Raw genomic sequence first — 24292 nt, forward strand, 5'->3', positions numbered from 1 at the left:
GTAACACATGATGGGAAAGAGCTAGGACTGAGAAGGTAGTGACCATGGCTTAATTAAGAAACAGGCCCAGCATTTACCTTGTGTGGAAATGGAAAACCATGCAAAACCACCTTCAGGGCTGCCGATGATGGGATTCACACACCCACCATCTCCTGATTCCAAGCTCACAGCTACACGATCCGAACAGCATGGCCAACTCATTCAGTATGTGATTAAAATCATAATTTAATAGAATCTGATGGTCTTTAGGAACAAAACATGTCATTCTATTTAAAATTACTCTTTTTCCAGGTATTTTCTAATTTTATTTATCCTGAATTAGTCCTGACAGACTGAAGAATATCTGTTACAGATCTTGTGATTAACAAGTGCTTTTTGAAAAGTGAACAGTATGATTATACTTGGGTTTAAATCAGTGAGTAGCTAAAAAGGTCCAGTATAAAGGTGATCTAAATCAGGATGCCATGAGTGCAAACAATCCCTGAAAACTGTGTATATTGCACAATGTATTGAGGTATGTTCTCGTTAACATTGTACGACATTGCTTATATGATTACTACAAATGGTTGTAGACCCCAGTGTCTTGACTTCCCATGTATTTTCAGCTTTTAATTTGTGTTTATATACTGAGAGGCCAAAAGTCATGGGAAGACAGTGAATGTGATGTTAAGAGGCGGCCGGAGTCAGTTCAAGATTCACATTTTATTTCAAAATATCGCCACTAGTCTCGTTGATGTCGACAACTAACTCCACTGATAGTTACATCGCGGGTGCATAGATGGCAGTACGAAAGGCCAAGGCCGAACGAGCGATTCTCCTCTCACCCTCCAGCGTCACATAGTCTGTCACCAGGAAGTTGTGATACAGTACTTGCACGGAGCTGATGGTGTTGACATTTGTACGGAATGCGAAACATTCCAGGAAATTATTGAGCATGGGTTAGTGCTGAACAAAACAGTCAAAATAAGGTACTGTTTCCGACAAATATAAATGAAATGGCGTATGGCTTTTAGTGCCGGAAGTGTCCGAAGACAAGTTCGGCTCACCAGATGCAGGTCTTTTGATTTGACACCCGTAGGCGACCTGCGCGTCGTGATGAGGTTGAAATGATGATGGAGACGACACATACACCCAGCCCCATGACAGAGAAATTAACCAATTATGGTTAAAATTACCAACCCTGCCGGGAATCGAACCCGGGACCCCTGTGACCAAAGCCCAGCACGCCGGACACTGTTTCCGATGACGAAATGAAGTAGAGCATCAATCCCGTCACCGCCTCACGTCTTTCCCTGTACCTGCCAGTCAGTGAAACATAATATAATTCTATCCAATGAAAATACAAACTGATATAACAGAAGTTAATTCATTTACGAATTTTTTAGTCACACAGTGATACTTTGGACATACGATAAATATTGTAACGCGACCAAGAACAGAATTTTCCAACAACCGTGAGTAAAAAAAAGAGCCTTACAAATGTGTAACAGTTTTTTCCTCTTGGAAACAAACAGTTCTGAAATATATAAACAATGTATAAAACATCCCATTGCATATTGTTATAAAATTTGATTTCGATCAAATAACTTGTTTTCGGAGACACAGAGGTGCCAGAATGTTGTCCCGCAAGAGTTCTTTAACGTTTCGACCTTCCAATACAACCGCCCTGAGCCAGGATCGAACCTGCCAAGGGGCAGAAGGCCTGCGTTCCCGAGCCGTTGTGAGAGTCTCTTTGTCTTTACAAAGACGGATTTGAAGTCGTATGTTTTCGTATAAGTTTAAAATAATAAATGTTACAGCATCTAAATATCCATTAGTTCTGTATTTCATGACTTGAGTGGAGTGTAATTAGAGTAACTACTAAGCTCAAAAATATACCACTTCATTCTCGCTCTCGGTGACGTCAGGCGCTTTAGCCAATAGCAACGCTGCTCACCGGAATGACCTATCTGACCTGTGAGTTATTCCAGTTACGTTGGATAACCCAATTTCCAAGAAATACAAGGACTGTAAACGACTGTTTTGTATACCTACCCGTTATGAAACTCTGAAACGGTGCTGGTAAGGAACACAACAGCTGAGGGGCACTGGAACTTCCCTCTGTAGGTGGGATTAGTAGAATAACACTCACAGTATCCCCTGCCTGTCGTAAGAGGCGACTAAAGTGGGCCCCATAGGCTCTGACCTTGGGAGTCTGGGTTGGCGACCACGGAGCCCTTAGCTGAGTCCTAGCTTTATTTCCACTTACTTGTGCCGGGCTCCTCACTTTCATACATTCTTCTTCAAGTGACATCTCTTTTTTTTTTTTTTTTTTTGCTAGTTGCTTTACGTCGCACAGACACAGATAGGTCTTATGACGACGATGGGGCAGGAAAGGGCTAGGAGTGGGAAGGAAGCGGCCGCGGCCTTAATTGAATCGAATATTTCAGAAAGCAGTCAAGTGCCAAAAAATGGAAAAATGAGTTATACGCACATTTTGGTGCTGAAACCAGTCAAGAAACGTCGTCCTATAATAGTCAGGCATTACGTTGAATTTCGTATTTAGTTCAGAAACCAGTTAAGTGACACCGCTTGGTTGGTTTCTGCGATAAACTGCTGGTACCTTTCCGGTTGGCGCTGCTGTTCTGAATCCAGAATAACCAGCTGTTCATCTGTTTTTGTTGTCATTGTTGTGTTTCTGGAATCGCATCTTCCTAGTTTTGTGAACAACTGATTCAAAAATTGTTTCTTTTGTTCAGTGCAGTGTTTTTTATATTCTTAGTAATATGTCTCACCTCTGTGGTGTAGTGGTTAGTGTGATTAGCTGCCACCCCCAGAGGTACGGGTTCGATTCCCGGCTCTGCCACGAAATTTGAAAAAGTGGTACGAGGGCTGGAACGGGGTCCACTCAGCCTCAGGAGGTCAACTGAGTAGAGGTGGGTTCGATTCCCACCTCAGTCATCCTAGAAGTGGTTTTCCGTGGTTTCCCACTTCTCCTCCAGGCAAATGCCGGGATGGTACCTAACTTAAGGCCACGGCCGCTTCCTTCCCTCTTCCTTGCCTGACCCATCCAATCTTCCCATCCCTCCACAAGGCCCCTGTTGAGCATAGCAGGTGAGGCTGCCTGGGCGAGGTACTGGCCATTCTCCCCAGTTGTATCCCCCAACCCAAAGTCTGAAACTCCAGGACACTACTCTTGAGGCGGTAGAGGTGGGATCCCTCGCTGAGTCCGAGGGAAAAACCGACCCTGGAGGGTAAACAGATTAAGAAGAAGAAGTGATATGTCTGAAAATTCAGAAGCGGGTTCGAATCCCACTGTCGGCATCCCTGAAGATGGTTTTCCGTGGTTTCCCATCTTCACACCAAGAAAATGCTGGGGCTGTAACTTAATTAAGGCCACGGACGCTTCCAACTCCTAGGCCTTTCCTATCCCGTCGTCGCCATAAGACCTATCTGTGTCGGTGCGACGTAAAGCCACTACTGTAGCAAAAATAAATCAGAAGACGAACCTGTATCTAGAAAGGAAACGAGGAGTGGTAGACAAACAAACTCACACGCGTAATATTATTCGGAATGCAAGGGTAAAAGGAGAAGGTTATATTTCTTACTCAGGCAAGGAAGTACCTGGTCTGAGCCCTACATTATTCTTTGTTATTGTTTGTTTTAGGTGCCCATCAATATCAAGAAGATATGTGAACTAAATGCCTTAAAACCTTACCTGATGGAATATGAATACTTTTATGACAGCATTTTACAATGGCCTACTACAGAGACAGAATGTGCTGTGGAGTTTGTTTATGCGGATTGATTACCTCCTGTCATGATGAGCAGGCATTGCTGATTTCATCCTTTTGTATCAGCAATACAGTCTAAACCTATTAAAATATGGTTTTTTTTAAACAAATATGGGGTTTATGACAAAATCCCTTCAAAATTCAAGAACCATCCCATAAAAATATGTTTGCAACACTCGCTTATTTCAGAAACCAGTTAAGCGGAAATTTGTTCCGGTTTTTTTACGGCAAAGTTAATAAGCACAACATATATTTCCTTAGATAGAAATTATTAAGAGATATAATACTTTCAAGCTAAAATATTAAAACCCCTACCGTCAGGCCCTGATTTCAAGTAGTTAGCGCCTTGGGCAAACAATATTTAGCCGCCCGCCCCTCTGCTCGTTCTAAAAAATAATTAAATATTACAGTTTTCAAGATTATGAGTTATTAAACAGCACATTATGCAAATACAGTTAATTCTCATAATTAAAGTTATCAAGCCAAATAAAGATAACAGCCAAATAAGAATGAGGCTGTTTTTATTGTTATTTAAAAAGCCGTTGGTTCAGTTTGATAATATGTATGAAAGTAAATAATTTTAGAAATAAGACACGTTTTCTTCATAAAATTTAAATATATAGATTAAATTCAGGTTTTAAAGTTAGAATAGTTTAAGGTGTTTTATATAGTCTAATAAAATAATTGGAATAATTTGTGGAATGTAAAAGTAATTTGAGTGTAATGAATTTAAGACGTAATTCACGCAGGCCATAATTACTCGATCCGCCAGCAGCCGACCCTCAAAAACTGGCGCCCTGGGCAAATGCCCAGTCCGCCCATTTGTAAATCGGGGCCTGCTTACCGTAACATATTGTCTGATGCTAGACAGTTTCTTTCATTTTCCCAAAAATGACAGATTTGGCGCTTGACTTGTTTCTGAAATAATCAATTCAATTAAGGTACAGCCCCAGCATTTGCTTGGTGTAAAAATGGGGAAACCACGGAAAACCATCTTCAGGGCTGCCGACAGTGGGGTTCGAACCTGTTATCTCCCGAATACTGGATACTGGCCGCACTTTAGCGACTGCAGCTATCGAGCTCGGGTTTTAAGTATCTAGAACCGCCACTGCCCATATTGTAATAGGCTACAACTGAAAGAGGAACAACATATATTTATAGCAATTTATTCTTATTCTACTAAACCTTAAAATAGTTTTATAAATGTATACACACAGAGATAATACAGAAACATTAGTAGAAACTACTATTAAGTATGCGAATTCTCAACCATTACTACATCTCTTTCTGTAACGTTACGCCATTTAGCCATTATTTTAGTGAGATATGTTGTAGCTTATTCGAACTGATGATTCACCTCCGACCTATTCACCTCCGGCCTACAATTACCAATAAAAATAAGTTAATTGTCTTAGTTTGAATAGTAAACATCATTGTGTCACTAATATAACAAAGACAATTCAATAAAGTCGGATAACACCTACCTCAGATAACGCAGCTGTTCTAAGTTCATTCGCAATTTCATGGTGTTCTTCACCAACATATTTGTCATATTCTTCGGCGTGTTTTAAAGAATAATGTCAATAAATGTTATTTTTTTTGCTAGTGGTTTTACGTCGCACCGACACAGATATGTCTTATGGCGACGATGGGATAGGAAAGGCCTATGAGTTGGAAGGAAGCGGCCTTAATTAAGGTACAGCCCCAGCATTTGCCTGGTGTGAAAATGGGAAACCACGTAAAACCATCTTCAGGGCTGACGACAGTGGGATTCGAACCCACTATCTCCGGGATGCAAGCTCACAGCCGCGCGCCTCTAACCGCACGGCCAGCTCGCCCAGTGTTAATATTTTTAATAAAGTTTAATGTCTTATTACAAATCAAGCATTTTGCCATTCCATTGCACTCGGTAAAAAGATACGGCATAATAAAACACGACAAAATATAACGTGCTATTGAAAGGTCATACCACAACTAGCGAGTAACAAAGTATTGTCAGCGTGTCCACTGCCGCTTGTTATGAAGCAAGGGTGAAGAAGCGACTGATAGCAGCTGAAGATCTCGCTCACCACATCCCTGCGTGGGTAAGAGCTAATCTGTCATCATCCCTCTTCAAGGACAAAGCGCTGCGGCATCTGACGGAAACTGGCTGAACTACCAGCACTAGAATTCGGCCAACACTCGTAAGTCAATAAGCAGAGCTTTATTAAAATCACGATTAAATATATAAAGAAACCCTAATTTTGAAGTATGTTAAAGTAGCCCCTTAGAAAAAAATATAAACTTCGCTACGGTATAGTTTGCTTCCAATTTGAACACCATCTTGACTTAAAACAAGTTTAGGAAAACCACGGTTCAGAGCTCAATTTCATATGGAGATTCGTTATTTTAATTACCATTTTATAACTATACTTGCATTTCTTTTTGAAATGTTTTTGCACTAATGAAAAGTGTATCACAGACTACCGTGCGCTATAAAAACAAAATAATTTTACCTTGTTCCGTTTCCTTATAAAAACTCTTACAAACTTTTGACCCATGTTACAACAACTACTGAGCTGGTGGCCGGCCGTTCCAGCTCCGGCCGCCTCTTAATAACAAATTGTTCCTCTGGCAGCAATACAGCGAGGCATTGACTCTATATAAGGTGTTGGAATCGTTCTGGAGGGATCTGGACCCACGCATCTTGAACTGCCACCAACAATTGGTCTTGTGTAGTTGGTGAGGTGTTCATGGAGCATACACCAGCATTGACAGCATTCCATAAATGCTCGACTGGATTAAAATCAGGAGATCTGAAGGGTCAATCCATGGTCTAACTTCACTGGAGTGCTCCTTCAACCAGCTGCATGCCACCACAGAGCGGTGATATGGCGTATTGTCCTGCTGAAACATGGTATCTCCATAACGTGGTTGACACGCAGGATCCATAGATTCAAGGGGCATACGCCACATTCTCACGCGCCCATCAGTTCGATACAACTGGAACCAGGATTCATCGGACCATATCACACGCCACCACTGTACCATGGTCCATTGCCGATGTTCATGGACCCATGCACGTCGCTGAACTTTGTGTTAAGGTGTCAGCAAAGGGACACGAGTTGGTCGTCAGCTGGTGAAGCCTATGCAGTTCAGTTGTCTCCTTAAAGTCCCGGCAGAAATGGGTTCCTGACTCCCAACATTCAACTGGACAGTGATCTGACTCACAGTAGCCTGATATAGATGTTGATTCCCACAGGGAATATGAAATATTTGTCCTGAATGAGTAAATTTATAATACCAATTTAATGGTCCGTTATTGGACATTATAAATTTTCCAGCTAACTCATTCTTGGTTGCCTGCATTTCGCCCCTATGTGCTAAGTTGGGCTCATCAGTTGGTACTTAGCACATCCACCAAGACGCATGGCTGGTGCATACCGTGGCTACTTGAAGCCACCAGCAGTGCCAATGCACTATGAGAGACTTTGTCTCACTTCCAAAAATTGATGCCTGCCTGGCCATCAGATGATATAGGGAATCAACATCTACATCATCATCTATTAAAACAAATATTGATCATTGCTTAAAATGTAAGTGGAATGAATGACATGAAATGTTACTTACTATGTAGTGATTAAATGTTCGTATAAATCAATGACCATAATAATCTTCACTCAATTGCATTAGACTGTTTATGATTAAAAACAGTTATTCACATACGGGTGAGCTCTTGTAACGAACTATGATTTTTTTTTTTTAATAAACATGATGAGGAATGCTAAAATCACACATTTTAATAGACATAATATAATCTTATTGATTATTTTTAAATTTTTAAATTGTTAAATTTCATATTTTATCAATGTATATTAGACGTTTTTTCGTTACGGATTATGGATTATGTTATCTATAGCTGATGATGCTCACTAAGATTGAGCAAAACATGTCCTACTTGTAATTAAATGGTTTTATATTGGAAAGGTGGTTTAATTAATATAATCATTTCTTATACAGATAGGTCTTACGGCGACGATGGGATAGGAAAGGCCTAGGAATGGAAAGGAAGCAGCCGTGGACTTAATTAAGGTACAGCCCTAGCATTTTCCTGGTATGAAAATGGGAAATCACAGAAAACTATCTTCAGGACTGCCGACAGTGGAGTTCAAATCCACTATCTCCCAGATGCGAGATCACAGCTGCGTGCACCTAACTGCATGGCCAACTCGCCCGGTCTTTCTTTTATAGCAGTGTTATTAAAACTCTCTAAAAGAAAGTGGGAGCAATATTGTACTCAAATAACTTTTGTAAGCTCAGATGAGTATTTGACGAATTTTGTTGATTTTCCGATTTCTCTCACCTTGTATGTAAACTACTGTACCCGAAATCTCGTTCCGTCACTGAGCAACTTGTTTGTTAATTGTCTGAGTTGAAAGAAAAAAAGGAGAAAAGAAATATAACTTTAATTTTAAAAGCTTTCAATTAATCTGTTGATCGTAGTAGATAGACCTGTTCATGCCCGCGCGTTCTTTCACCTTTCTGTTCCACAAACTCCATAACAATAATAATAATAATAATAATAATTCAAGCTCAATATCTGCATTAGTTACCCATGGGTGAGAGAACATTGTTTTCAAGTTATACCTGTTTATCGCACTTGCGTCAATATCCCCCCCTATAACTTGAAACAATTTCCACACATTGTCACACTCTCTTGGTCCTTACCATTTAACTACGCACAGACTACCTCAGTCACACAGCCCTCCTGTTGGTGCTGTCGAAGTCGACAGTTCGCAGCACGGTGGTTCCATCAGAGACCATCACCTTCCCACGGTGGGTCCACTGGGTGCGGTCGATGGTGTCTTTGTTCCTGATGATGGTGATCCCCAGGTCCTCAAGTGGCATTCGAAGCTCCGTGGGCTTTCCCCTTGTTCGTATCTTGGTGTTCTGTCAGGCGGCACCGTCGTTTTGTGGTTGTCAGTTCGGACCCCATTGGTTCTCTGTTTCGTAGAAGGGGTCCAACTGCCTGTGCCATTGCCATCGCTGCCTCCATCTTCTGGGAAATTGTCTGAGCTTCCGCTGAACATCCTCCCTGAGCAGTTCACCATGCCATGGAGCTTACTGCGGCTGTCGAGCACCTTGCTCTTGATGTCATGCTGGTATGGCCCAATCACCATCGCGTCGTCTGATTGTTCGGTCTCGGCGCTAAACACCCGCTGTGCCCCCTTCCGCAGCCAGGCTTGGCAGTCGGCTCCCAGGTGGTGGACACCGCCACGCCTGCCGAATTCTCCCACAGCTTCCTTGCAGGTCGAACATGACTGCAGGCTGCGTCGTACTTCCATCTCCTGCCCATGAAGTCCAGTGATCGGGTATTCAGCTCCCTCTTCTGACATCAATCCAGTCCTGAACTGGGTCCTGATTTTCTCCTCAAGTTTTCCAAACTAGGCCCCGATGTTCTCCTCGAGTTTTCCCAACTGTGCCCCGATGTTCTCCTCGAGTTTCCCAAGCTTGGCCTCGATGTGTTTAGCCTGGGCCTGAATGAAGGAAGCTAACTGTTTAAGTATCACCACGGTCCTCTGGTCGTTCTTCATTTTCGAATCCAATAGATTCAATAGTCCTGTCACATGGTCGTCAGTTTACGCATCCACAAAGAAGCACACGAGATGTTGTCAGTTAGTACACTTATTTTATTCACATTTATTTACAAATTAAACACACACATTACCTTAATCAATGCTGTCACAGCAAAACATTTCACTTCAAGAATATCAACAACGCCGCCATTTTGACAAATGAATATCGCTGCACATGGAGATTACAATCTTGAAACACAGTTGAAACAGTTGACTGCATAAAAGCATGTCACAAGTACAACCTTGCCACACCATAACTCTACTAAACGACAACTTGCTAACCAATAACTCTCTTCCAATCAGTAACTCTTTAACCAATGACTTTCAAATCCCTAACTTCACCATTAAGATCATCTCTTTATATATATTCTGGCCAGACTTCCAGAAAGATACATTACAAGCAATACCTTCATGAAAATTTTAGAGTCCCTATTACAAAGATTTTAATGTACAGAATATTCTCCATCGTTCTCGTGCCTATTACCGTTCTGGAAGTTACAGTGTGTTTCACAATTATGGATTACAAATTATACAGGTAAGAATAAATTATAATATTAATTTACAGGTATTTACATTTAACTGAACTCATATGAATATTTATGTATAGCACATGTTTCATGACATAACCTCACAAACAGTGCAATCATATATGTACATATGATGAAATAATAATAATAATAATAATAATAATAATAATAATAATAATAATAATAATAATAATAATAATAATAATAATAATAATACTTGTAAAATAATAATAATTCGAGCTTGTTATCTGTATTAGTTACCCATGAGTGAGAGAACATTGTTTTCAATTTATACCTATTTATCGCACTTGCGTCAAGATTAGGCCCACAGCAGATATAGTGAACCAGTTATCTAAGGTCTGCATGTACAGAGCACCATTACTTTAGTCTCCCAGGAAGATGTAAACCATTCTGTATAATCTCTTCCATAACAGAACTCAAAACGATCAATACTTTTGTTGAATGTTACATGTCTGCTGTCCATTCAAGAGAGAAAGCAAGAGTTTCCAATTTTCTAAGGGAATGGATTGCTCCACAAGGTTAATCTCCAAGTAGGCATAAGCACTAGAAAGTTGGAGTAGTTTGTGATGTTTTGTGTTGTTTGGAATTATTTCTGAAGAAACTGAGACCTTAAGGCACATTTAGACTACAACTAGAATCACAGAATGCTGAGATTCTAAGTAATTTTCCTAGACCAGAATATTGTTTAAAATCAAGGCCTGTATAAAGGGTCAACTCAGCGTTGTCAGGCAACAGGTGGCCATAGTGCCAAAGGCATGACGCTTTTGCCTAAATGTTAACTCCTTCAGGATGAGAAAATAAATCCCACATATGCTTCCAGAATTTCACCTAGTATCAACGATGTTCTACAATCAGCACCAGTGCACTGGCACAGATTTTAGGAGCAAAGTCAGCTAAATTTTAAATGGTGAAACTCTGCAAAACAGCAAGATACCTGTCAATGACAAAGTTAAATGGGAATATTTGGTGGCATCCATTGTGTTTATAAAAGAAGAGTGTGCGAGGTTACTTATTCATTGTACCGTGGTTTAGCAGACTGTCTCTTGTGACGTTCAGTATCGCGTTGTTGTGTCATGCCAGGAATTCTAGACTTGAGAGAAATTTAAACAGTGTTTGTTGGAACTTTGAAGTTCTACAGAGCCTACTGGACTCTGTCACATTATTAGGAAATGTTTCCTGGACTTATAATATGCTGCTATCTTTGGACTTTGAAAATTATTCAAGCATCGCATCAGGAAAGAACTCAGATAATTTATAGTGAAGTCTTCAAGAAACTTGGTGCATTGTACACACTAGTACTGAACTTTAACTTTTCATCAATGATGTATGAATATTACTTGGGTGATCATCATTTTCAATGTTTGTGAAGCTGGGTTAACAGACAACATTATTGCTAGATATATTTTGTTCACAGGGAGACAAGTTTTGACTAAGTTGATGACGGGAGAGCTTATCTGAAGAAAAACACCAGGCTGACTTAGAAGCAATACAGTTGGGGTTCACAGTCGCTCCAGAGACACGTGAATCGGTATTGTGGAGTGCGGGAACTTATTGCAACATAATACAATATCATTTATATGCAGTCATGAGTGGCAGAAGAATGTGCTTTATATTTTAAGGTGTAAATACTATAAACATGAAGATGAAATTTAACCTTCTCATTAGCTATCGTATGAGTGTGAAGATGGGTAGATAAGTCCTATGATGTAGCTGATGGCTGATATTATGAAGCGAGGACACGACATCCAAGGTCTGTGTATTTTCATTTGAAAATGTATATTTCATTACTGTAGCGTTCTATAATGTTTTGTTGTTTCTTTTGGCTGAGTAGCACCAAATTTCAATATTATGTTTAAGTAGACCTCTGTTTCAAGATTAGCATCAACATTTATTTTGAAAGTGTGGGTTGCAAGTTTGAGCAAATATGTTGTCCAACAGTTTAGTTTAAGTATTATGGATTACATCTGGAGTAAATTCTGAATTTAATAATAATGATAAGAAGAAGAAGGTATTGTGTTCCGAAAATAACAGAGTCAGTCTTAAGAAAACTGGTTATCAATGAATGTGGAATTTAGAATTTGAAATGTTGTATTTGGCATTAATTTGGGATAGATTCGAGGCCCAATTCTATGTGTAGATGGTAGAAATTTTTGTGTCATCAGATTTAGAGTAGGCAGTATTATTACATGCCGGTCCTGTGGTGTAGGGGTAGCGTGCCTGCCTCTTACCCTTCGATTCCCAGCCAGGTCAGGGACTTTTACCTGGATCTGAGGGGTGGTTCGAGGTCCACTCAGCCTACATGATTACAATTGAGGAGTTATCTGACGATAAGATAGCAGCCCGGTCTAGAAAGCCAAGAATAACGGCCAAGAGAATTTGTCGTGTTGACGACATGACACTTCATAATCTGCAGGCCTTCAGGCTGAACAGCGGTCACTTGATAGGCCAAGGCTCTTCAAGGGCTGTAGTGCCATGGGGTTGGGGTTAGTATTATTACATAATTGGGGAACCATTAATTTCAGACAGTGTTGTATTTGTTCTAGTGAATGGAATTTTGTCCACAAAGAGAGTGCAATGCTCCTGTGAATTTTTTTGTGTACACAAATTTTTGGGTTGGTGTAGCTTAGTCTGAATCTCCTTGTTGTATCGTGTAGTTTGGAGTTGTATCCGTGGATAGCTGGGATGGCACACACAGATTTTTTAAACATCTGAAGTGGTTCTGTAAGTTTTCACCAGGCCTGTGTTCCAAATTTATTTTATGTTGTTCCACGAGGCCTTTCCAACAATTCTGAGTGAAGCTCAACGAAGGTAGAAAGGGAAGATTTATTGTATGCATTCATGTCAAGTTCATCCACATTAATAACTTCATGATGAGCTCAGTATTTACTTTGAGAATGACGTACATTGATCCAAAGTGTTGTATCAGAAAGTCATATTGTTTTCATTAAAGAATAGAACACAGCTGTTTGTGGATTAGCAGAGTCTTTGTTAAATATTTACACCTGGTTTACATTTGTTTATATTTTTTAAAGAAACCACCAACATTGTAGATATATGTTGAATCCTCATGATTAGCTACCAATATTGTAGGTAAGGTGGATCCTCACAAGGTCCCCTTGTGATGAAGGTCTTTTGGTAATTAACGATCATGTCGTAATGCCAGTGGCATAACTTTTATTAGTTAGATTTCAATCATATACATGAATATACATATACAGCATAGGTCATTTTTCTTGGTTATGATTATTTTTAATATATTTTGTTTTGGAATTCATTTATTTAAGAATTTGTTTGGATAGCATTTGTAATTCTTATTGCTAATGTTGGGGGTTAGATCATGGAAGATTCTTTAGTGGGATACACGGACAATTTTGGAAACCGAGTCAGCTGGGGTACGCATTCAGAATCAGTACTGTGTAATCAAGTTTGATGTATTTATTTCCCACCACATGAAATCCCATATAATAATAATTGGCTCTGAACACTAGTCGATGGTAAGCTATTTGTTTTTCATATTCTGTTCTCTTTGTGTCTTTAATCTTGACAATATTATGCATATTATCTTATTGTTGGTAAAGGGTTGTAAATAATTTGTTGTACAGCATGCAGCTATATATTTTTCAATACTGATCAATCAATACTGATCTGCATTTAGGGCAGTCGCCCAGGTGGCAGATTCCCTATCTGTTGCTTTCCTAGCCTTTTCAGAAATGATTTCAAAGAAATTGGAAGTTTATTGAACATCTCCCTTGGTATAGTAATTTCCACGTAAGGAAATACCCCAGAAAGTAAATATCGCCGCCCGATGCTCTTCTTTTCTCTTTTTTGTAATGGCTGATCACTGCTGCCAACCTGCCTGGTTACATATTAAAATCACCAGACATAACCATAACAAACTAACCTCAATGTAGGAAACACCGATAATCAATGTTTCCCTACCCTAGTAAATGATAAAAGATAAGATCAAATAAATCAAGATAATTATGAATATCTCGTCGATTTCCACGCTCAATGAGGAATTAAGGAAATAAACACACTTTCTCACTCAAAATTATCCGTCTTTATTTTGATATACACTAGGCGTACTATAACCATATTCTTGATAAGAGGGGCGTGTTAAACGATGCAATTTATTTAATAAGTCTTTGCAGTGTGATTTTAGAAAGTTCCAGACATCCAATGACTTCCCTTTCTTTTGCGCGAACATTTCCTTCTCTCTTCAACACCGGTAACCAGTAAGGAGAGAAATTATTGGGCATATTTTCAGCCTGCAGGCTGGTTATATCTTCAAGCTTATCAGGAAACATATAGGAATACTAATGTGCCAAGCTCCGTGAACGGAAATTAGGTCAGGTTTCAAGTTCACTGCGGATTTGAAAATAATAATGTTATAAGTTCTACTGCCAAAATTTCGTCCCGCAAGAGTTATTTCGTGTACCGGTAGATCTAGACATGAGCCTGACGTACTTGAGCACTTTAATCATTTCACGCAAACAATGTTAATAAATGCATTATCCGAACATGCCACAATTCTACTTACTTGATATTAGCCAAATAGATTTAAAATCCCACACAAAAAGAAAATATGCTTTAAATATTCTCGCAAATGTATCACTAGTGACTTTAACGGCGATGCGGTGGCAACACGCAATTCATGCTAGAACAGTGATTGAACGTTGCCAACGTGCCAGATTAACGGTTAATGTAAGACGTCGTATCGGCAAGTAGGGTCCCTAAACTGTATGGTTACCGACACTGAAAAAAGACCTGCAAAATACCCAACAGCAAGAAAAGTAACTATAAATCGATACCTTAATATTACAGGGGAGAAAGGGTAAGGTTGCACCCTTAGGGTACGTCCTTACACGGAGAGGACTATAAGTTATTCCAATCCCTAACTCCCCTTCCTATAAATGAATATTTGCCCCAGTTTGTCCTCTTGAATTCCAACTTTATCTTCATATTGTGATCTTTCCTACTTCTATAAACGCCATTCAAACCTATTCGTCTACTAATGTCATTCCACGCCATCTCTCCGCTGACAGCTCGGAACATACCACTTAGTCGAGCAGCTCTTCTTCTTTCTCTCAATTCTTCCCAACCCAAACATTGCAACATATTTGTAACGCTACTCTTTTGTCGGAAATCACCCAGAACAAATCGAGCTGCTTTTCTTTGGATTTTTTCCAGTTCTTGAATCAGGTAATCCTGGTGAGGGTCCCATACACTGGAACCATACTCTAGTTGGGGTCTTACCAGAGACTTATATGCACTCTCCTTTACATCCTTACTACAACCCCTAAACACCCTCATAACCATGTGCAGAGATCGGTACCCTTTATTTACAATCCCATTTATGTGATTACCCCAGTGAAGATCTTTCCTTATATTAACACCTAGATACTTACAATGATCCCCAAAAGGAACTTTCACCCCATCAACGCAATAATTAAAACTGAGAGGACTTTTCCTATTTGTGAAACTCACAACCTGACTTTTAGCCCCGTTTATCAACATACCATTGCCTGCTGTCCATCTCACAACATTTTCGAGGTCACGTTGCAGTTGCTCACAATCTTGTAACTTATTTATCACTCTATAGAGAATAACATCATCCGCAAAAAGCCTTACCTCCGATTCCACTCCTTTACTCATATCATTTATATATATAAGAAAACATAAAGGTCCGATAACACTGCCCTGAGGAACTCCCCTCTCAACTATTACAGGGTCAGACAAAGCTTCACCTACTCTAACTCTCTGAGATCTATTTTCTAGAAATATAGCAACCCATTCAGTCACTCTTTTGTCTAGTCCAATTGCACTCATTTTTGCCAGTAGTCTCCCATGATCCACCCTATCAAATGCTTTAGACAGGTCAATCGCGATACAGTCCATTTGACCTCCAGAATCCAAGATATCTGCTATATCTTGCTGGAATCCTACAAGTTCAGCTTCAGTGGAATAACCTTTCCTAAAACCAAATTGCCTTCTATCGAACCAGTTATTAATTTCACAAACATGTCTAATATAATCAGAAAGAATGCCTTCCCAAAGCTTACATACAATGGATGTCAAACTTACTGGCCTGTAATTTTCAGCTTTATGTCTATCACCCTTTCCTTTATACACAGGGGCTACTATAGCAACTCTCCATTCATCTGGTATAGCTCCTCCGACCAAACAATAATCAAATAAGTACTTCAGATATGGTACTATATTCCAACCCATTGTCTTTAGTATATCCCCAGAAATCTGATCAATTCCAGCTGCTTTTCTAGTTTTCAACTTTTGTATCTTATTGTAAATGTCATTGTTATCATATGTAAATTTTATTACTTCTTTAGCCTTAGTCTCTTCCTCTATCTCGACATTATCCTTGTAACCAACAATCTTTACATACTGCTGACTGAATACTTCTGCCTTTTGAAGATCCTCACATACACACTCCCCTTGTTCATTAATTATTCCTGGAATGTCCTTCTTGGAACCTGTTTCTGCCTTAAAATACCTAAACATACCCTTCCATTTTTCACTAAAATTTGTATGACTGCCAATTATGCTTGCCATCATGTTATCCTTAGCTGCCTTCTTTGCTAGGTTCAATTTTCTAGTAAGTTCCTTCAATTTCTCCTTACTTCCACAGCCATTTTTAACTCTATTTCTTTCCAGTCTGCACCTCCTTCTTAGTCTCTTTATTTCTCTCTCTATTATAATAAGGTGGGTCTTTACCATTCCTTACCACCCTTAAAGGTACAAACCTGTTTTCGCATTCCTCAACAATTTCTTTAAACCCATCCCAGAGTCTGTTTACATTTTTATTTACCGTTTTCCACAGATCATAGTTACTTTTTAGAAACTGCCTCATACCTGCTTTATCAGCCATATGGTACTGCCTAACAGTCCTACTTTTAAGACCTTCCTTTCTATCGCATTTATTTTTAACTACCACAAAAACAGCTTCATGATCACTAATACCATCTATTACTTCAGTTTCCCTATAGAGCTCATCTGGTTTTATCAGCACCACATCCACGATATTTTTCCCTCTGGTTGGTTCCATCACTTTCTGAATCAGCTGTCCTTCCCATATTAACTTATTTGCCATTTGTTGGTCATGCTTCCTGTCGTTCGCATTTCCTTCGCAATTTACATCTGGCAAATTCAGATCTCCCGCTACTATCACATTTCTTTCCATGTCGTTTCCCACATAGCTGACTATCCTATCAAATAATTCCGAATCCGCATCAGTGCTACCCTTTCCCGATCTGTACACTCTAAATATATCAAGTTGCCTATTATCTTTAGAAATGAGCCTTACACCTAGAATTTCATGTGTCTCATCTTTAACTTTTTCGTAGCTTACAAATTCTTCTTTCACCAGAATGAAAACTCCCCCTTCCACCTTTCCTATCCTATCTCTACGATACACACTCCAGTGCCGTGAGAAAATTTCTGCATCCATTATATCATTTCTAAGCCATGATTCAACTCCTATTATAATATCTGGTAAATATATATCTATTAAATTACTTAATTCTATTCCTTTCTTTACAATACTTCTACAGTTCAACACTAACAATTTTATGTCATCCCTACTTGATTTCCAGTTCCCTGTTCCCTTATCACCGCTCCCTAGGCCATCCCGTTTCCCTGAATGTACCTCCCTATTACCCTTCCAAACAAATGTCCTAACTTACACGTACCACTGCGGTTTAAATGAAGGCCATCCGAGCGCAGATCCCTATCTCCTACCCACCCATTAGGATCTAGAAATTTCTCTCCCAGTTTCCCACATACCCACTCCATAGTCTCATTTAAATCCCCAATCACCCTCCAGTCAGTATCCCTCCTACACAGTATTCCACTAATAACAATCTCTGCTTTCTTAAACTTCACCTGTGCTGCATTTACCAGATCCCACACATCTCCAACTATGTTGGTACTTATATCAGCTTGCCTTACGTTGTTGGTACCAACGTGAAACACTACCACCTTCTCCTTCCCCTCCTCCCTCTCTTCTACTTTCCTCAACATCTGCCTCAACCTAATTCCTGGATAACATTCTACCCTGGTTCCCTTTCCTCCACACACTTTCCCCACGTGTCTAACGATGGAATCCCCCATGACCAGAGCCTCAGCCCTACCCACCTCATTTGATCCCCTCCCCTCCTGGTCAGCCCTTTCTTTGCTGATAGCTGCAGAAGCTACTTCCTCCTCCCTTTTCTCCTTCCCATGACCCTGTTCCACCTGTCTTTTCCTATCCTCTACTCTACATTTCCCTTTCCTACCTTTTCCCTTCCTCCTACTTCCATGCATCTCAGCAACAGTTCCCTGTCCCTCATCTTCCCTCTGTTGTTCTACCTGGAGTGACTCGTACCGATTTCGCACAGACACCTGTCCTGAATTCTGATCCTGAATAGAGCCCTTGGCCTGCAATCTCCTTCCCCTTAGAACATTAGACCACCTGTCTTCTACAACTCCTCCCTGTCCTTCCCCTCCCTCTTGTACACCTACTGTAACCTGTACATTGTTTGAGAGAGTCCTATCTTCTGTGAGAATCCTAATTATCTCCCTCAAACTTTCCAACTCCTCCCTCATACCCCTCAATGCTTCACCACACCCACAATAAGTACACTCGCGCTCCTTAGCCATTCTTTACGGAGGGATATATTGTCTGGGATAGTACACAACAATAAGGTATTTAATATACGACTACACTACAATACTACTTAGTCGTGCTCTATTTTTTTAAATCCTACAACCCCTAACAGGATAAAAACTGCTGTTAATTACTGAATATCGAAAGTAATACACAAGAACTACACAATTGCAAACTGCAATTAAGCCTATCCTAATTTCAACAATATTTTAGTATGAGTTTCTACGGATACCTCTACTACACCAGTACTACAAATATTTTACAATAATAAAATAAGCACACTAAATTCTAATAGGATATTACTCATATACTACTGTACAGTACACTACAGTAATTTTTAAACTACTTTCAGACGTATCCTCATTACGATACCAGTACTGTACCGTATGTCACTACTAAGTGCGGTTGGAGTCAGCAGTAGTGAAACTGATTATTTTGCAGATGTCCACAACATGTAAGAGGTTATTTTTATGTTGTATTAATCTTTTAGCGTGATAGAACGCTAAAATGACAAGTCTGTAAATATGCATCGTCATATTCACTTTGGAACATTGGCTTTCCCGGTGCTTACTTTTTATTTGACATGGTCATGATGTCAGTTTTATTCCAAGTTATGCAATTAACATTTTCTCATTTGGTTTTTGTCTTCAATTACCGTATCTTTAAAATGATCTATAGAGCTTATATGAGCAGCAGATTTGACTTCATTAAATGTTGGCTAAAAGTTAACGAATGGTTCAAGTTAAATTGAAGGTTGTGTCATTTTGATTAAGGGTACATTCAGTGATTATATGTAATATGTAATATGTTTGGGTATTTGAAATCATTGGATAGCCTTATAATAGACGAAAATTTGGAGACCAATGTCCGAGAAAACAAATTATCACATGCAAGCAACTTAACCTACAGTCGAATTTGAAATTCACCTTTACTTTATACAATTCTTTTCTAATTAACAGTGATGTTTTTTAAATACAACCTCAGATGACTCTTGCCTCTTTATTATGCAAGTTCTGAAATTTATGAAGGGGTTCTTTTCTTCTGACACTCTTCTCTAAGAAATAAAATGTATCAACAAGGATCTCATCCACTTTAAGTGATAATCTTCGAACATCTTTTTCAGCTGCTTGATTAATCAGGTGGCAAATGCAACCTATAATGGCAATACCTGATTGAACTTCCTTCAGCACTGCTGAAACCCCATTTTTTGTGTCCTGTCATAACAGGAGCATTGTTGGAACAGAAAGTCATACAGTTTTCAATTGGTATGTTATGAGAATTCAGCTGTGGTAACATCAGGGTACCTATGTTTCACCCTGTTGAGTCCCTGTCTAACGTTGGTATGGATAGCACAGTGCTCACTACCTTTTCCCGCGGAATATCATAGAATATAACAACAACAGGATACAACTTCGCATTCGTATCATTGCTTCCATCCGTTGCCAAATAAAATTGTCCATCCTGAGGGCACTTAACAACTTCAGATGTGGGAAACATCTTCTTAAATAAAGCATCAGCATGATCAGCCGCCCTTAAGGGCACACTGTGTTCCACCAAAACGGAAGTAAACAGACACTCGGCCCTAATTACGTTACTGTCAATGTTTCCAGACTTGGCAAAAAAAGTGCTGATTTTCTTGTTATCTTCCTTCAATTTAACATAACTTACGTGTTTACTGCACTTCACATGATTACTCAAATCGTTTCTTCCACCATTTGCAATATTAATATCACACCCACACACCATGCAAAAGGCAAATTTTTCTCCCTTTCTTGATTTTAGTATGCACGGAAAATCAACAGAATATGATTATTTAAATGTCTGGAAGTAATGTTTCTGTTGGATTTATTAATGAATCCCACAATAGGAATATAGCATATGAAAATGTCCAAGAACAAATGCCCCGATATCTACTGAAACATCGAAAGGAACCTGGATCACTGAACGTCACATAAAATTATAACATAAACACTCAAGGCAGTCAAACACTTCATTAAAACATGTCAAAGCACACTAAGTCTTAAACCATTAAATGAACACGACACCAACCTCGTGAACAAAGAATATGCACATGGTAAAAAAACACATACACACGTGGAACGAATGTAATTGGTCCAAGGAATACAGGAAACTGTGAAGCATGAAGTTATAACACAAACACTCAAACACTTCATTAAAATATCTCATAACCTTAAAAGGCCAAAACATTCAAGGAACGCTAACTTCATGAACAAAGAAAAACACTCACGTGGTCAAAAAATATGGGTTGAATCACAAGCGAATGGAGCGAAACAAAGAATTTGCAGAGAAGAGCCTGTTGACACCTAAGATTCACATGGAAGAACTGTTATCTCATCTTTAAATTCAATTCCAATGACAACACAAAACATCACACAGTTAAAAATACCAATCATACTAAAGAATGATTATCGACTATTGTGGACTTGACTTCGACCCACGCAAACAATCGATTGCATGGAAGTGGGGTGATTATCGAATGTTGAAGTTTCAAATGTTTGTCCGCGAAGTTGTAAAATGACACCGTCCATCCATAAAACCGTAAAATGCTGCAATTTCCATAAATTTTATGGAAAAAACCGTAAAAATTGGCAGGTATGTAGATGGCCTTAGAGAAGGTGCGCAGTTTAACTAGCTGGGCAAGGTGTACCCCTGGTGCAATAATAACAACAATATTAATAATAATAATGGTGTGTGGCCTCTGGAGAGGCCTGGTATATATATTTCGAGTTGATTCTATAGAAGCAACCTGCACGAATTCTAATGTTGAAGATGGCACAAACAGTATGCCCTCGTGCCATGGGAATTGACTAATGAAAGTTAAAAACTTCTATCCAACTGGGAATCAAACCTGGGACCCCTTGGACCAAAGGCCAGCATAATAACCATTTAGACATCGAGCTGGATAGCTCGAATAAGTTTCCAATTTTATTAACAGAGAATGAAATAGTCTTCTCCTTCTGCTTGAGTGCAGGCAGACTTCAACTTTCTGCTACATTCTAGCAGATGTATGGCTCCATACACATTTACTTATGTAGATTGATAGTATGAATCATACTTTTCCACTGACATTCATGTTGACGTGATCCAGTGTGTGTTACTTTTGATCTTAGTGAATTTCACAAAGTCTCTGCTATTGCCACTGGAGCATGCATAGCTTTAGTTTTCTAATGCATTCTAATGGACATGTGACTAACTACTTGAATTTTCAAATTTATGTAGACAGAATGATCTGGGACCTTTCAATTAATATACAGGGCTTCCAGCAGTGGGGTTGACACCCACCATCTCCCAAATGCAAACTTATTAGCTACATAGCCAATACCACACAGCCAACACACTTCGTGTTGTGAATAAATCTGACAATAACTGCATCATATCACACTGAAATTTTAAGGTAGGGCAGTGTTTATCTCCACAATGTGAAGCAAGATCCGATGCAGGCTTATTTTGCTTCATGCAGGTGGCATTAATGAATTTGTTCTGGGAGCTATGCTTCTTTTCAGATCAAAGATCACTCGTGATTATCACGAAGAAATGAATGGGATAACTTTCACAACGTGGTTTAAAAATTCTTTGCTACCAAACATAAGTCCCAATTCCGTAATTGTTATGGACAATGCCCCCTATCACTCTGTGCAACTAAACAAAGCACCGACAATGAAAGACAGAAAAGATATCATTCTTCAGTGGTTGGTGGGAAATACTGTAATGTACCGGCGATATCTGCAGAAATGACAAAGGCGGAGCTGCTACAAAGTGTAAAACTCCGTAAGCCTAGATTTTGCACCTACGAAGTGGACTCCATCGCTACGGCTCAGGGTCATAGGGTAATTAGGCTTCCTCCTTACCACTGCCACTTTAATCCAATCGAGTTAATTTGGGCACAAGTTAAAGGATATGTTGGCGAAAATAACAAATCTTTTCGTCTGATTGATGTTGAACGCTTAGTGCACGAGGCAGTAAAACTTGTTACAGCGGATAAGTGGAAAACTGTTGTGAGTCACACCTGGGAAGATTTACAGAAGGCAAAGAAGCTGATGGGATTGTTGAATGTCGAGTGGAAGAACTTATTATTTCCCTGGATGAGGATGATAGCAGTGACTCCAGTAATATTAGTGACAAGAACGAAGACACCGATATTTTCGGAGAGTGTGGCGTATTCCCTTTGGATTAGTCCCTGTGAGTACATTTCATTTCATTACAATATTTTATTATTTCGACACTACTATTCTATGAGCATGTTGAAGTTTTATTGTAACAGCGACGTTTTTATTGCCACGTTGATACTATTTTCAGGGTTTTTAATTCTGACTTACTAAAATTACGGTGATACTATTCACACAGTTCGGTTTTAATGTTGTTATTTTATATTACGTCTATAGCCTATTGTTTTTGAGTTACGGTTATTCTATTCTCTGAGTGTGCTTAATTTTGACTGCAGTGTTTTGTTATTATATTTACGCTGTTCTTGGAATGTGCAAACCTTTGACTGGAATGTTTTGTTATATTTACGCTGTTTTGGAGTGCAGTTAATTTTAATTGGAACGTTTTATTATTATGATTACACTAGTGTTGGTTTTCAATATATTAGAGGTAATTTTCGCACATTTCCGTACGCATTTCCGTCGCATTAACACAGAATCTGATCTACGTATAGGCCTACGTGAAATATTTTAGGTGTGTGTGTTTATATCGTATGGTTCAAAATCGGCAACACTGTCTGAGAAACGTCAGGGCCGGACAGCCAGCGGCTCGACTGTAGTCTAAGCAATGAGATGCATGCTGCACGAGAGACCAAGTGATACACAATAACAAAACACCCTCAAATATATGGTATGTTTCTTATGAACTGATCATCCCATTAATCTGGGATTTGCACTAAATGGCTCTTTGATCTACTGTCTCCAGATTTTATGCACAAATTTCACAAGGCAACGATAACACTTGTTTTCATGGCTTCCTGAAACAATCCTTGCAAAAAGAAACAAAATTGACAGGCCTCTTCTCCATTAAACAATAAAATTTTGAATCTGCGTCTTGGCAAAGGCCAAAACAAAATCTTATTTATAGTTGTCACAGTGTAGAGGCTGCTGAGTAATGACAATTGGAGCACTACTGCTCATAGGGCCAATCATACTGCAATAGCAATTTCTGGCTCAGTGACAAAAGCAATGGCAAACTATTACACTACTCATCTTGCCCAGTAAGCCTCATTTTTGCACCACCATCGGTTTTTTGTGGTTTCCTATAATTGCATGACCTATAGTGTTGCTATTTGAAGATCCACCCAGCCTCTGGGCTGATGACCTAACGACTTTCTTTTGAGTCTCTATTGTAAACATTTGAAAAAATCTGAGCCATACAGCAGTAACTGAACTTTTAAAGGGAACACTGCATTTACATAACACTCGCATCTGAATCACCTCTGTCTGCTGGATAGTGCAGCATTTCAATTATCCGTGGAATGACAATCCACCCCATTTCAAGCACTGCCTATAATGCAAATAGATTGTATGTCCAGCGATTTCACAATGTATAATATATTCCATCAAGAAGTAAATCAGGGCAAATAATGGCAACTGAATGACAACAATTTATTATCTGCAGCAGTACATTCCACAGATCTGTTGAAAGCTTTCATTATTTTATAACAGATAAAACTGTTTTATAAAA

The 24292-nt window shown here is 39.2% G+C and overlaps 1 protein-coding gene across 1 annotated transcript in view; it reads right to left on the bottom strand.

The window, feature by feature from the left end:
- The window catches only part of LOC136875647 (uncharacterized), a 124735-nt gene that overhangs the window by 10681 nt on the left and 89762 nt on the right, over window positions 1-24292 (bottom strand). The window lies entirely within an intron of this gene.

Source organism: Anabrus simplex, chromosome 6 (genome assembly GCF_040414725.1).
Source record: "Anabrus simplex isolate iqAnaSimp1 chromosome 6, ASM4041472v1, whole genome shotgun sequence".
NCBI lineage: Eukaryota > Metazoa > Arthropoda > Insecta > Orthoptera > Tettigoniidae > Anabrus > Anabrus simplex.